Raw genomic sequence first — 13,977 nt, 5'->3', positions numbered from 1 at the left:
TAACAGCCACCCATCTCTGAATAAGGACGCTACAAGTTATTACCAAGTTCTGTGACCCGACATTACATCACACTTCAGGACTGTAAGATCAGGTCATTCCGCTGACAAAGGCTGTAGTAACAACAGCTGAGCTGAAAATTATGGAGGTAAATATTTTTGTAATGTGATCAAGAGTTAAATTTTTCCAAACTGGAGTCTTATTGAGCAAATCAAATTGCCATCAACCAATTTTGTAATTTTATATCACAAGTTACCAGTCATCGGTTGTTGGCTGGTGTCATAATCATCTACCAAAAAGTAATTAGCCCCCTTAATGATGAGGTGTTGTAAGGGTATGCCAAATCCCAAATTTGACATACGATCAACCGTTTTGGAATAATGGTCATTCATTAAGGGGGGGGGGGGATAATTACTTTCTGGTAGATGTTTAGTATAGGCCTATATATGTGTGTATGTAATGTAGGATTTGTGATTATGTATATAATGATATATGTAATTAATATGACATATTCCAAACAAAACTGAAAAACAAAATCTGCATGGTTTTTGACCCCTTTCCCAACTTTGACTCACAAATGTTATATAAATTTGTTATAAACATGTTTTGGTTTGGTCAAAATGGTTTAATAACATTAAATGCTAAGTTATATAAAGGTCATGGAAACACTTCAACAACTTTTTCAAAATGTTGCCAAAATGTTATTGGAAAATATTTTTAGAAAAAGTTTTGGAAAATATTTTGTCAACACAAGTATATACAGGGTGTCCCAGAATGATTTGTACCGTGTTTGCAAAAATAACTAAAAATAGAAGACGGGCAGTGTATCTATTTTTGATACCAGCATTATAATGATGGACATGCCTACTACTTATTCTGTTAATTTCAGCCCGCTACCTTTATTTGTTTTGGCGTGGCATGCAATAATGTAAAATCGATGAAAATACCTTTGAAAAATGGCACGATATGATTAAATGAAGAACGTGGGATGTTTGGCACAGCATTTCGACGACAACTACTGTTGGGGTTGCGCCTTAAAGCTTGCCGGACAGCTGCAATGTTCGCTCTAGTTCTTACAGTTTTACGAGCACCAGAAGCTTCACTCTGCCGATTCCTGACAGTTCCGTGCTCGTCAAACTTCTTTACGTTATACACTATCGTCTAATGAATCTTCTTTGCGTCTCAACATAGCTGCCGGTTTGCCAGTAAGATTTTGAAAGAAATCCACGCTGCTGTACAGTAAATTGAGAAGCCGTTTTTCTGTATCACAACCAGTTCGATCTCTGCAAGCATTTCAAATGACATGGACCTCACACCACAATAACTATACTTAAAACTACCGCCAAAGAGAGAATGGGATTAGGCCACAAATCCTTAATTCCATATAATGATTGCTTCAATAACGTCATAAATAATAGATAGATATCGGCTATTTAGTGGAAATATGAACAGGGCACAACTAAAATACCTGCATAACTTTTTCCAAATAACTTTGTGCTGAACGGTTAGTAATGTTACAGATTTTCAAAATAGGTTTGCGTTGTCAAAACTTAGAATTCACCATTTTTACGCAATCTTCTATAACTTCTACTAGAAACGTCCAATTTTTAAAATCTAAAAAATCTGAGAAAGCTAAATATATGTAAAACTTAAAATGCAAAACAATATGACCATTCAACATGCCCTTCATACCTAAAAAATTCCATCTTTTCCGGTATAGATCATTCTGGGACACCCTGTATATCATTATGTTTGTATCATAGATGAAGAAATATACAGATCATTCATCAACTAAGGCAAAGTCCAGCATTCCATGAAGCATGTGCACAAAAATGCTAAACCCATTCTGAGCCTGTTACCATGTATTTTTAAAGCAAAGTATTGACATCTTTAACCCTAATACAGCTCCATGATAGCCACAAATCGTGTGTGTGTAATTTATATAACTGAACATTTTTGAATGTAAAGTGTTTTGTGTTTGCTGGGTTGTCCAATGAAGTTTTAAGAAGAATATTTTAATGTCAAAAAGGGAGACATGAAAATGCAGGCTATTTTAAAAGTGTTTTAAATGTAGGTTGTAAAAATGTTTGTATGTTCCATGGAAGATTCTATAGGCAAAATAAGTAATTCTCGATCATGAGAGGATGTACCTTCTGCGTAAGTGTACTATTCATAGAATAACACAATCGCGCGCCATACATGACCAAACCTTGACCTTGCCTAGCAATGACCCTGTGATCGGTTGATTCTCAAAAGCTGTGTTTGCGCCGTAAGCGCTGGTCTTTGCGTAGTGTGCTTGACGCAAATACCTGTTTGTGCTAAAGTTGGCTCTCATGATCAAGAATTTGATATTTTGCCTATAGCTTCAAAAATAGCTTTCAGCTTTGCCAGGGTTATTATTACTTCATATTTATTTTGTTCCCCAAAATACAAAAATTTAATTTTGCCAAATTTGAGGGTGTTTTGGTCCAGCAAATGTGGTGAATACTCTTTTAAAGGTTTTATTTTAACAATGTTTTTTTTTTCAATTTGACTAATGCACTTCATGCCAAATCAATAATGTAAATTATAAAGTCTGAGAGTTCAAAGAAGGGTCAAATTAAACTTAAGCCAGGGGGTATAGCTAGCTCTTTTTATAGGGGGGGGGGTAATTTGGGGCCTTTTTCACTAATTGTCTCTTTTTTGTCAGGGGGAAGCACTCTCCCCCACCTGTCCCCTCTCTCCTTGCTGGCTATGCTACTGACTTAAGCATTTAGACTTCAGTAGAAATTAGCTAAACTTTGTATTGTGTTTAGTACTTTGTAGTAAGTAAATTGTGTAGTATTGTGGTATCTAGTGCAAATGCAGTTACTTAAATCTTAAATGTAATTTAAAATCATGTCAGAAATTAAACACTCCAACAGATCCGAAGTCCAGAATGGGGGGATCTGGTGGGGTTGGGGAGGGAGCACTTAGGATGATTCATCATACTTAACAAAACGTTACATCTTTTGTGAATTTTTTCTTTGTATGGCATTCCATATCAGACCAGACATTGTGAGAGGCATGTTGAGTCATGCTACAGTATTTAGCAAAGGATCTTTTGCACGGCTGCCCGATATGGTGTAAAGAGGATTCGGGAAATGGGGTTCTGATCAATTGGCTGATTGAATCACATCATCACATCAGTTCCTTAATTGCCAAACAAGCTGCATTATGATGCAGGCATGACCTATTTCTTTTTACGTAATGATTGGGATAAGCAATTGGCCAGTGCAAAAGGTCTTTGCAAATAACTGTAGATGGTGGTAACTTTCAAAAGAGGAGGTTTTCATATTAACTGAATTCTATTATAAAGATACATTGTACCGGTATGGTCTTTGGAACTGAAATTAAGCTTTACAAAATATATTGTCCATGTTGTTGAGCTGGGAAAAATATAAAAAATGCCCACAATGTTGTTGCTTTAAAAGGATTTTATAACTTTTTGGCACCATTATATTATAAGGAAAGAGGTCCTTTTTTAATTGGGCATGTAGAGTACTGGTTTGTCTAAGCTGTATAAAAATGATTAATACCCATCAGTTCAGTTTTCATTGATTATATATGGATGAATCTGACACATCAAAATTCAATGTAAGATCCAAGCAATTTGTAGATTACTTATACAAGTCATAAACTTTACATTCTGGATATTTCAATGTTGTATTTGAAAGAGGCAGGCTTTTCAATAAACATCAAAATTGATCGGTACCCATCATTTTGATACAGCCTGTACTGGAGCTTGCAAAACTGGGCATACATAAGCTGACATACTATTACAATAATTGTCAACATTTTGGGAACACTTTGAGACACCCAACAGGCCTTGCCATTTGAGGTGAGTGATCACTCTTGCTCGCTATCGCTTGTCCAAACTCAATTTCTAGTGAGGGATTTTTTACTTGCCATAGACACTAAATTTTGCGTTTTCAGTCCATTTTGATTGAGGTAGATGATAAGTATTTAAATTGTGCTTTCTTTTTTTGACATTGTAGACTGTATCAAGAAGTGATGTATATATAATTCATGTTATTTATTTGTGAAACATATTTTTAGATGTATTTTAAATATTTAATGTAGGCATACCCAACTATGTATCATTGTAGCCACAGTAGACAATTTTCATTGTCATGATTGCCTAAGAAATGAGATTTAACAGTAACTTGCCAACAAAATATTTGTATTGTGTGTAGTTTTTTAATCAGTCTGAATCCCAGTAACATTAGACATGATTTCTGTAGACACAAATGAAATGAAGCCATGAAACTCAATTCAACTCGCTGTGTAAAATGAAAAAAGTGTAACAAACTACCCTAAACATCTGTTCTTCACCAAGCAACTCATTAAAAGGCTTATTATCAAAAACTAAATGGACATAACTAACTCACTAACTAATTTAACTCACTGTGTAAAATGTGCCTACTTTTGTACCAAAGTAATAAGTGTCTACCTCTTTTAAAATCATTTTTAATATCAAAATGCTTTATGCTTTTTAAAAACAGACTTTTTGTTAAGTTGTTTGTAAATAAAATAACTTTTGCACTCTTGTATTTAGTGACTTTTATAGTGCGCTTATTTTTTTTTGTGTCCCAGAATATCAATAGTTCTAGTGATCACCTAATAATTAGTACTTTAAGTATCACTTAGGCCAACAACAAAATTGGGTTATTTCATTTGAGAAAAAAAAAAAAGCTCAGTGATTTATAGTGCGCTACATAAAGGCACAACGCCTAGACGTTGATCCACAAGCCTCGGCACACTTTACAGGTTGTCGCTGACCACTTATGGCCCCACATCATTCCATAAACCATTTGACAACAAATCAGGGACTTTGCTGCTTCAAGAGCGCACACCCTAGACATTCCACAAATAACCATCGCAACCAGGATCAGCTCCCAGAGTTTCGTACGGGTTACAACGAGACAAATTAGCAGTGAGTTCCTTGTCCAGGGGAATTTCAAGCTAACTCAATTTTTCCACGAGAGCATACCAGGCACTTTTGTCTGGTTTTGATGATGTCACTAAACTTTTTTTGTTGCAGAGTATTATTTATGAGCTGGTCATAAATTTTGTCCAGTCTGTAAGCCTCCTCATCCTTGTTCATGGTGTCTTTCCCCTACTTCTGATCCAGATTGCTTCATTTAGCCAGCATGATTCTTGATCAATAATCTGAGCCTCCTCCCACCAAATATTTGTGGGCAACATGTTCTGCATTGGATCTGAAAAAGACTGTGAACGATCCTGATGAATCTGTTACAAGATTTTTATTGACAATTTATTGTGACTCTTAAAGTTAGGTTTAGTCTTAAAATAAGCTTTGAGGCATTCAATACTTTTTTGGCATTATAGTTGACAGTTTTTTAAATGTGTGTGACCAGATCAGCAGTCTCATTCCCCCAGTTTTTCTCATCAAAACTGAGATTTTGGTAATTTGTTATCAGATGAAAGCTTATATTTTTCTTATTACCTCAGTAAAATTTAACGCCTGGGATATTCATTTAGATGATGTGAATGAAAATATTATAAAAAGTGGTAACCACCATTGAATTATGTAATATCCTATGGGCCATTGTTCCACATATTTTTTGCTTCTCTTATCAAAACTGCTGGAGCAATACAACTCAATATAAGGAAACTTGTAAGATAGAAAACAGAATATGAACAATTCTGACCGCACACCTTTAAGTGTGCAAACCTGTTTCATGAGTAGGGTCAGTTTTCCTGTTCCCTTTAAAGATGTTTAGGATGAACAGATACTTTCTACAGATGATGACTTAACCTAAGATAACTTCATCAGTGTGTCATCGGTGCACTATCTACCGAAGATGACTTCATCAATTGGGGTTATCTACTTAAAAGTGGATGCTATCTACCTGAGATGACTTCATCCAGGGAAGTTCTCTACCTAATGTGACTTCATCAATGGGTGCTATCTACCTAATATGACTTCATCAGTGGGTGTTATCTACCTAAGATAACTTCATCAGTGGATACTATCTACATAAGATGACTTCATCAATGGGTGTTATCTGCCCAAGATTTGCTCTTTTTAGCTCTGTTGACCTGCAAACACTTCATTAATGGGTGTTATCTTCATAAGATGACTTCATCAATGGGTGTTATCTGCCCAAGATTTGCTCTTTTTAGCTCTGTTGACCTGCAAACACTTCATTAATGGGTGTTATCTTCATAAGATGACTTCATCAATGGATGCTATCTACCTAAGATGACTATCAATGGGTGCTATCTACCTAATATGACTTCATCAGTGGGTGTTATCTACCTAAGATAACTTCATCAGTGGATACTATCTATATAAGATGACTTCTTCAATGGATGCTATCTACCTAAGATAACTTCATCAGTGTGTGGTTATCTACCTAAGATGACTTCATCAGTGGATGCTATCTACCTTAGATAACTTCACCAGTGTGTGGTTATCTACCTAAGATGACTTCATCAGTGGATGCTATCTACCTAGGATGACTTCATCAGCGGGTGCTATCTACCTAAGATGACTTCATCAATCAGATGCTATCTACCTAATATGACTTCATCAATGGGTATTATCTACCTAAGATGACTTCATCAATGGGTGACTCCATCAAATTTAATTTTTGTTATTCTGTACCCCAAATGCGGAAATATAACTGCCATTTTAACCTTAAATAACAATGCAAAGTGAAGGAAACCCCACTGGCTATACTGGTCGTTTAACATGGAGTTCTATTGTCAACATTTGCTCTTTTTAGCTCTGTTGACCTGCAAACACAACAAATTTGGCTGATTCCATTTAGTTGTAAGTTGGGACATTTGTAAGCATTAAATATATGACAAACTCAGGTTTGAACAACAATTAACCAATTTCATATTATAAGATCATTATATATTATGGCTTTAAGATGACTTCATGAATGTGTGTTATTTACCTCATATGAATGGGTGCTGTTCGCACTGAGCATGTATACAAGGATAGTTTGTCGGCATGCTTGTGGTGTACCCACCAAAAAGCAATGAAGTCGCTTCCAAACTTGATGTGAACTAAAGAAATATTGTGCCTAACTTTACAACAAACATTTTCGTTGGCAATAAGTTACAATTATGCCTAACTTTTTAACATGTCAAGTTTTCATCTGAAAGACTGGTGGAATAAAAAATAATGGTAGGTGATAAGCTAGGGCAATCAGTGGCGTAGCTGGTGTGAGCCAGCTAAAGGCATCCCCCTCCCCAAATCATGGACCATTGATGGTTTCTGGGGCCTTATCTAGTAAATTCCAGGGTATTTGTTACCTTTAGGCTTTTTCTACCGGATGTCGATTTGTACCCAAATTCCTTCCCACAATACCATATTGCATAACAAAGGAGATAGATTAACCCCTGAACTGTATCTATTGTTATGCAATATGCCTATAACCGTGTGGGTAGGAATTTAGGTACAAATTGACATCTGGCAGAGAAAACCATAAAGGTGTGTATTCGTGTTACTCTGTCAATCACGACTGAGGTCAGTCACGCACCTGATGTAGGTACAGTGTTATGAACATCACATGTACGGGTTTGACTAATATTTAAATTGTAATAAAGACAACATACTCCATCATTTTATTCAAAATCTCCGATTTTGTCACAACTACTGCACCTCAAGCTTTTATCTTGCATTTTCCATTTACAACATTGAACTTAATTCGTACAGGGTATGTTAGTTTACTAAAGTACATTACAATTGTGTAAAAATCAGAATTTTGAAAAAATGTTAAGGGCATCCTCCACAGCAAATTACCATAATTACAATATGATAATTAGTATATTAATTAATATTATAATTAATTATGACAATTAGAATATGTGTGGCAGTAATAGATGACTCTGCTCTGATTGGTTACAAGTAAGAGGGCTGTAATTTTCTTCAGAATGGGGGGTCATGAATATACTGGGGGTCATAGAATTTGTACACTAAAAATAGGGGGGTCATAGTTTTTTACACCAAAATAGGGGGGTTATAAAGGGCTGGTGACTCAAAATTTGTGCGTGCTGTGTGTGCATTCTTTTAACTTACGATCAAAATGTACTCATAATCTTACATAATGCAAAATTTTTGTGACTTCCTTACGATCAAAATTGTAACGAGTTCTGCGCACTTTCTTCACCCTATTTTGCACGCTTCGCATCTTAGTTCTGGCAATGAATAATTTGTTTTCAGTCTGTGTTGGCGGAAGGGGGTCATAAAAAATTGACTCCAGTCACTGACATATTCATGACCCCCCCTTCCAAAGAAAATGGCATCACCGTAAAGGAATGTTAATTGTTACAGCTTCCTGTTATACCTGTAAGCTCATCACCACATGCATGTGAGTGAGAGAATGATAGCTAATGTTGTCAAGACATTGTTCAATGTTTCTAAGAAAGTAACAATAACACATGTTTTGGCACCAAAATAAGGACACAATTGGACAAATATGTTGACAATGCCCAGTGACAATGCTGTGATGTAAACTTAATTGCATGTGATTATTCTTTACCTTCATCATCATTGACTCATTGTACGTTATTCACCTGCTTAAAATTCACTTGTGATAAAGTTGAATATAATATGGAACAATAGGTGCTTATTTGCCAAGGGGTCTTTAAAAGTTTTTGTGCAGGGAAGTTCCATGCAGATGTGTGAGTATTCGTGATACTAGCATCCTCTTTTTATGACATTTTTCAGTAGATATCCACAAAAAAAGCTCATTCCCAAAATCTCAGTTGATTCCAATTTTGCTCTTGTGAACATGATTATATGTATTACACTGCTCTATAGAAAATGTGTTGGTAATTTAATTCTGTGTGTTACGAAATGCATAATTTGGATGTGATGGGTAAAATATCAGAAATATGCTTAAATTGCAGCTTGACTAATATTGTGCTACCTGGTTTTCAAGTTACTAAAAAGTAATTTCTTTTTAGTTTTTTCTCTCTGTATGCATTAAATTTCACAAAAATAGCTTTAGTGCCCCTGCTTTTGGAACAACATGTTGTAATCAGTTTATATCACAATTTTTATTTGACTAAAATGTTTCAAACGACAAAAAAATCTACAGTTGAAATCTACATTCCTAATGAACTTGTTCAAAGACAAAAAAATGTTGCTATAGCACTACATGTGGACCTGTTAAGGTACAGTCATTGGGTATTCATTACCTGTACCACTTTCAAAAATATACTTATAAATTGCAACTGCTTTGTCTATGTGCTAACTGCTTTTCAAGCTGTTAATAACTTCTTTCTCTCTGCGGAGAATTTGTATTCAAATTACACAAAAATATCTTGCCCCTGCTTTCACACATGTTGTATGTTGTAATCAGTTTACATCACCGTTGTCTGATTAGACTAATGTACAAAACAATGTTGCCATACTACTAAGTTTGATTGAAAAAAGGATAATAACTTTACAGATCAATAAATTGCATTTTAGCCAGGGCCGTAGCAAGGTTGACAAATGTGGGGCAGCCATCACAAATGTGGGTGGCCAAATTACAAATATATGCCTAAATTGAAATAAAGATATAAAGAAAAACAAAACAAATTTCTCAAAAAGTGGGGAGGCCATGGCATCCCTGGCCGCCCCGCTTGCTACGGCCCTGATTTTAGCAACCATTCAATATGTACACTGTATCTTGGCATTATCTGCAAGAGAGACCACAGGAGTGCTAGGAGTGGGCTTTCTTCCCCAAAATAAGAAGTTGCCTTTTGTTCACTAGTAATCACTCATTTACTACTAAATTTTGTAGGCTATTGAACTGTCTGTTCATCAATTTCTTATGTTTTCATTTGTATATTATCCACATTTTGATGGATATTTCCAGCATAGTAAATTAATATTTTGCACATTTGTAGGTATAATGTGGTTGGAAAAAATGAAAGTGGTTATAATCATTGGCAAAAGCCCATCGCCACATACCACAAATATTTAAAGTAATCTAACAAATGTCTTTCTTTTAATATCTTGAAATAAGACTTTCAAAAATGAGTCATAAACTTCTGACCATACAGCTTACTGACAAGGATAGTGACCCAAGTTCCTAGAATTACAGTCAAATCATAGGTATTGGTCAAATCTTGAAACATCTCTTTTGTTTTTGCATTGTGAATGGTTGTAGTAGCTTGTAGTGGTTGTATGACATCACAGTTATCTCCATGGCAACTAAGACTTGGCTGGTATGTGAAGTGACTCACAATTGATCCACAGTGCTATTGATCTGTGATATGACCTTGGTTAGTGAATAGGGAAAGTAGGTGTAAGAGGTTGAATATCACTGAATATAATCAGGACAATTCATAAGTGTTTGGCATTTATGAAATGACACATGCAGGGTGCCAGAGATAAACAAAACAGTACATGAGTAGACCTGCTAGCTTATCACATGTGCTATTTACTTCCAATATCTGTGTTTACACACACAAAGGCTCCAAGAAACAGAAGAGGAAACAAGGAGAAGAAAGTGTTCATCAAGTTTAAAAAGTTATACCATAGTAAGTTTACAACTTTTCTACAATTTTTATTCAATAGTGGTTGATAAATATCAACCTGTGTTTTGGTGCTGTAAATGATCAGCTATTTATCTAAAGGTACCAGGTATGTGAAATTAACCATGTTAACTATAATACATAGGCACGGCATATATAGGACTGGCATTGTGGCAAGCGAGTCTACATGTTAACATATATTTTCAGATAGTACAGCTCTATACTACAGATAGATCAAAATTTAAAGGTACTGCTATATAGTTCCAGTAACTGTAACCACTCTATGGTCCGTAGATGTCATTGTTTATGATAAAGACTAGGCCTACTGCTATATTGTGACCCATCATATCAAAACATCAGTTGCAATTTAATCTTTAGATTTCTGAACCAATTTGATATATACAAATTTTTAATAAAATTACACAATCCATATATAAATGTTGGATATAAAATATTGATGTAAATTGACAAATTTCATATTTGATAATTTTATTCTATTTCATACAACTACTGGTGTGTTTTGGTGTGATGTGCACACGTTGGTATAGGCAACACTTTGTCTTGCAAAAGGGGCACTGCGGCAGTGGCGTTGGGATATTCCCAACAAAAATCGGGGTAGGTGTAGGTGGTGCAACACACCAGTTCTCCCACCACCCTAATCAACATAAAAGTGTACTTTTTAGTGTAAGGTGGTAAAAGTATCAAGAAGCCTAGAAGGTCTAAAGTAAAAAGAAAAGTTAACAAAGGGACAAATAGACTACAAAAGTTCAATCTTTTTTAGATGGATAGGCCTATAGTACTGTATTTTTTGCATTAAAGTGAGCTTTTGTAGGAAAAATGTCCACATATAGAAAATTTCCCTTGCAAAACAAAGCCTGCCTACACTACAGGCCTTGTGTCATGATTTAAACTCAATACTCCAGGAGCGAAGGAGTCGGACAATTTTGGGAAAGGAGGCTCGAAATTGCCCATTTTTGGATGTTATTAATAATTTTATTTTCTGTTAAAATTTTTTTAATTAAATGAATTAAATTGAAAAGGTATTTTAATTATTTTATTTATTTTTTATTTTATTTTAGCACTGCTTTCCAAATGCAAAACTTAAAAAGTTTTGCATTTGGAAAGCAGTGCTAGACACTGAATGTTATATCCCTGTATATGCTGGCGGATTAACTACCATAGCAATAGGTGAAAACAATTTTGAATATATATCGTGCTGCGCTACAAGCAGGTTGAACTCATCACCTGTGGAGCACATTGATGATTTTGACCCCCATAGCGCCAGGCAATCAGACATAGAGCCAAAAACATGACGATTTGAATGGTAAATAAATCAGCTCAGAACTTTGTTGAAATCACAACATGGTTCTCACTGGACTAAATCCATTTGAAATGTACATCCCCACTAAGGAAGACTGTGAAGTCCACTCAAATTCAACAGGTCACAAGCAATTTTGAGATCCAACCATTTTTATCCATAAAATGGAAAAGGTGTTGAAGATTGTGGCATTCCAAACAAGATTTTCATATTTGAGGCCAAATTGTATAAATTTCAACTGAATTTTGTCCATCTTAACAATTTTCAACTGGTAGTAGGCCTGACCCTGACTTTTTCCTTTAAAAAAACCAAAAATTAATTTAAAAAAAAGAAAAAAAAAGGCCTTTATCAAATGCAATTTCCAGCTTTAAAAGTAAAAAAAAAATCACTACCTACCTACCCTATATTTTTTTGTGTTTATGGTACGCCAATCAAACAATTTTTTTAGGACATAAACATGATAAATGTGATAGCCCCAGTTTATTTGATGGATAATATGACTACCAAGCTTAATTAAGCATAATTATACATTTTATTGAAGATAGTGAATAATATAATAAACTACCACAATTCAAGTGATGATATCAGAACATTCCTTGTCCTATTTGGTCATTTCTCCTTGGAAAGAGATTACTATGACGTCAAAAAGATTCCCTTTTAATATATATTTTTTTTGTATTCCTGAACTCAAGGATGATTAATCTTCGTCTCAATTAAGTCATTATCTAAGACATCTTGTTGTTTAATGTATGTTTTGTGTCAATTTATACAAGTTTAATATGAACTTTCTGGTCAAAAGACATCATTGTTCTAAATCTTGGAAATTCCATCTTAGTATTTCATTGGTCACTACATTTATGACATCATTATTAGCATTTTTCTCTTTTGGCTAAGGGACCGTTCACAAACACTTGTAAGGGGGGCCTGATGCAAAAAGGGTGGGGCCCTGAAATTTTTTGACCCTCCTAAGGGGGGGGGGGCCTGAAAAAAATGACCACACATTTTCCTGGAAAAATTGAGTTTATATGCTTTTCTATGGGGTTGACCCATAATTTTCATGTCAAAAATTTTTCGAGGTCTGTAAAGGGGGGGCCCCGAAAATGTTCCCAATAAAAAAATTTTGCATCAGGCCCCCCCTTACAAGTGTTTGTGAACGGTCCCTAAAAACACTGTGGCTAATAGGTTAATGTAAGAGAATTATGTTTTTTAAAATCAGTAGGATGATAATTCCGACTTCTTCATAATTGTAATTATTGATGACTTTGCATTTGAATAAACTTAACTGTTGGGTGGATCTCTATATCTTGGACTTTAAGGTTATTACTTATTTTAAACTGTTGTGATTTGGTAGTTCACAGCATCTTACGAATGGTAGTGAGCTTTGGCAAAAACTGCATTGCTCAATTCATAGCGGCGTGTAGAAGAATTAAAATATCACAGATATACTTTTATAGGTGCTGCGGTTCTTGAGTTATGTTGTAAAGAGGGCTGAAACAACAACACTTTTATAAAATGTACATAACTAATTAACAACAATAAATTAAGCAAGTTTGCAAAGTATACGATTTGTAGAATGGACTTTTGCAAAACATCAATGTGTTAATTTTCAATAATATATCGATCTAGATAATGAAAATCGATTTTTCGGTCGCTTCGACCAACAATACCTTGTCTACCCTTAAGGTCGGTTAATCTTTCATGTAATTTTACACAAAATTTGGGTTAGGATTATGGTTAGGATTAGGGTTAATGTTAGGGTTAGGATTAGGGTTATGGTTTTGGTATAAATTTTAGTATAAATTTTATGTGCTTTGGAAGGAATTTTTTGGGGCATGAGGAGGGGAAGTCGGATTTTCAAGGGGGTCAAAATCAACAAATATTGTGTGAAATTGCCACAAATGTTTAAATTTCGTATAACTTCAGATTTTAAAGGCTGACAACAAAGCAATAAAAGTGTGTGGGGGGGGGGGAGGCAAGAAAATATGGGGGGATGCCTTCCCTTGCTCCCTCCCCCCACTTTTAAGACCTTGTCAGCCTTAAGAACCCAAAAGTACAAAACTTTCAACTTTTTTCAGTAATTTTGTTTTGATTGAACTTATTAATTAGTAATTGTTTTAATTAATTATTATTTATG

This window comes from Amphiura filiformis, chromosome 16 (genome assembly GCF_039555335.1).
Source record: "Amphiura filiformis chromosome 16, Afil_fr2py, whole genome shotgun sequence".
In the NCBI taxonomy this organism is placed as follows: domain Eukaryota; kingdom Metazoa; phylum Echinodermata; class Ophiuroidea; order Amphilepidida; family Amphiuridae; genus Amphiura; species Amphiura filiformis.
Note: the sequence above shows the minus strand (reverse complement) of the source record.